Source organism: Notolepis coatsorum (genome assembly GCF_963971535.1).
Source record: "Notolepis coatsorum genome assembly, contig: SCAFFOLD_3385, whole genome shotgun sequence".
Taxonomy (NCBI): domain Eukaryota; kingdom Metazoa; phylum Chordata; class Actinopteri; order Aulopiformes; family Paralepididae; genus Notolepis; species Notolepis coatsorum.
Window position 1 is genome coordinate 5,001 of NW_028174046.1, and position 2,895 is coordinate 7,895.

Consider the following 2,895-nt stretch of genomic DNA (forward strand, 5'->3'; position numbering starts at 1 on the left):
GTATGTCATGTCAAAAAAAAAAAAAAAAAAACATTTGTTCAAAAAAAGATTATTCTTTCATTTCAAACCTTTATTTAAACTCGAAAGGCAAATGAGGTTTCCCTCTTTTACAGTCATGTAAAACATATAGAATCACACAGCATATAAAATCACAACAATAAGACAACAAGATGAGGCAAAAAGCAAGGATAACAAATAAATTAAAACATGTACAACTTGATTGACAAAAGTTGGAGATCAAGGTTTTAAACTCTGCAACAGGGGGGAGAATTTCAAGCTTTAAGGACTGTTGGAGTTCATTTCATGAGTGGTGTTGGAGATACTGATGTCTCTAAACATCCCCTCCAGTTTGGAAGTGAACTGACAGCCACACTCGGTCTTGAGCTTGAAGATCATGTTCCTCTCGGAGTCGTCGGAGACGCTCTTGTTGGTGAGCAGCCTGCGGGCCAGGTGCTGCTTGTAGTACCGCTCGAACACATCCTTCTCCTGCATGCAGCGGAACAGCACATGGCTGATGAGTGGCTAAGAAATATTGACTGTAAATTATTAGTTGGTACAGTGCTGTTAGATTTTAGCGCAGCTTTTGATCTCATTGATCATGAACTGCTGCTTACAAAACTAGCTGATTATGGTTTCAAACACTCAGCTACTAACTGGATGAAAAGTTATTTATTCATGAGACAACAATGTGTCCTGTTTAATGGAACTTTATCAAGCGTTAAAACGCTACAATGTGGCATTCCTCAAGGAGGTTGCCTTGGACCATTATTATATTCAATATTTGTAAATGATATGCCACATAGTTTAAGAAATGCAAGCAGTTCCATTTATGCAGATGACACTACAATAATATGCTTCGGCAAGCAATGCCAAAGACCTCAGCAGTCTTGTTCAAAGTGAGTTAATGCAGATTTCTGAATGGGTCACGGTAAATAAGCTGAAACTAAATGCATCCAAAACAAAATGTCTAATTATTTGTTCAAAGCATGCTCAGAGAGAAAATGACAGATTAAATATTTCTTTGCAGGGTGCAGATATTTAGCAAGTTAAGGAGGCCAGATTGCTTGGAGTTATAATAGATGAAACACTTTCTTGGTCAACTCACATTAACAATATTGTAACAAAAATGAGCAGAAGTATTTCAATTATTAGACGGAATGCCTATTTTTTAACTGACACAGCTACCAAGCAAGTCATACAATCACTAGTTCAAGTTTCTTTAATAGTTGTCATACAGAAGTACAGAATGTCACATCTGGACTACTGTCCAGCAATCTGGTCAAATGCATCCACACAAGACTTAAATAAAATACAGCTTACTCAAAATAGAGCTGCAAGACTTGCATTGCATAGCTCAATTAGAAAGTGTTGAAAAAATGCACAAGGAACTGTCATGGATGAGAGTCAATGAGAGACTAGTGTGTAGTCTTATTTTGTTTATGAGAAATATTTATACTTTACATAAACCTGTGTGCCTCTTTTTGCAGCTGGTGCTTATTAATGATGGTCATGTCTATGGCACTAGACAAGCCTTGAGGGGTCGCTTCGCCCTGCCGAGAGGTTCAGGAAGTACTCAAAGTCCCCGTCGATGGTTGATATTATGATATTGAAGAGCCTGTCGTTGTTGAAGGACTCCAGGAGGAAACGGTCGAAGCGCGTCTTCAGGTCCAGCAGGCCCTGGATGTAGTCGACGTTCTCGCCCTTGCCCTCCTCCGACACCAGGGCCTTGCCCTGCTCCCGCAGGTACGAACTCATGCACTCACACATGGTCTTCAGGCCGTTGGGCAGGCGGCTGAAGAGCTTGTACATGCAGCCCAGGTCTTCAGTCTTTCCGTTCTTGAGCATGTGGACCAGACCGGAGTTCTCCATCTCCACGATGGTCTTCATGTGTTTGGAGATGAGCTCCCCCTCCACCACCTTCATGAGGGGCTCCTCCGTGGACTTGTCCAGGCAGTGCATCACCCACTCTATCTCCTCGTTGATCCGGGCCTCCACCTTCTTGATGTAGACGCTGGCGCTGTTCTCCGCTAGGAACTTTTGGCTCTCCATCTGGAAGAATTCGGCCGACATCTCGAGGAAGGGGCCCTCTAAGTCCTCCTCGTAGACCGACCTGCCCTCCAGGCCCAGGATCATGAGCATCTGGCAGGCGTTCCTGATCGCTCCCCTATCCACCACCTCTCCCTTCCTCTCGCAGGCGATCATGTCCAGCAGGGTCTGTCGGAGGTGGTCCCGGATGCAGCCGTATTGCACCACCTGGTCCCGGAAGATGATGAGGCCCAGGTTGTAGACGTTATCCATGTTGTTCTGCTCCACATAGATACAGTCCATGTACCAGAGGATATCTCTGATCATCACCATGGCAGTCTGATGGTCGATCCAGGCTTGATTCAGTGTTTGGAGAAAGTTATTGTTTAGTGAGTTGAGGACATCTTCTCGTACTTTGTTGATGAGGTGCTCGGTGACCACCTCCCGCAGGCCCGTGTAGAGCTTCTCGCCGTGCTTGTGTAGCACCATGGTGTAGGCGTTCCTGTACAGCTCCTTGAGGCTCAGCCCGCTGTTGCTCTTCCTCTGGACCTTCTGGATGGCATTCTTGAGAAGGTCCCAGATGTTGTTGACTTGACATACATCAAGCATCTTTACACGCATCTTTCCACTGTTCCACTGTTCCATTGTTTAACAGTTGATATCTTCAGTCCTGTTTCAAAATGCGCAAAATACATGTTGAATATATATAGAACACAAATGTTCTAGAATGTGCTATTATGACATCATACTGTGACATCACAAATGTTCTAGAATGTTCTATTACGACATCATACTGTGACATCACAAATGTTCTAGAATGGGCTATTATGACATCATACTGTGACATCACAAATGTTCTAGAATGTGCTA

General features: G+C 43.8%; 1 pseudogene across 1 annotated transcript; it reads right to left on the reverse strand.

The window, feature by feature from the left end:
- Positions 1-279: 279 nt before the first annotated feature.
- Positions 280-2,670, reverse strand: LOC311247642 (cullin-3-like; annotated as a pseudogene). Its single transcript has 2 exons — positions 1,462-2,670; positions 280-511 (listed from the first exon to the last, which is right to left on the reverse strand). The product of its transcript is annotated as a cullin-3-like (transcript).
- Positions 2,671-2,895: the final 225 nt, after the last annotated feature.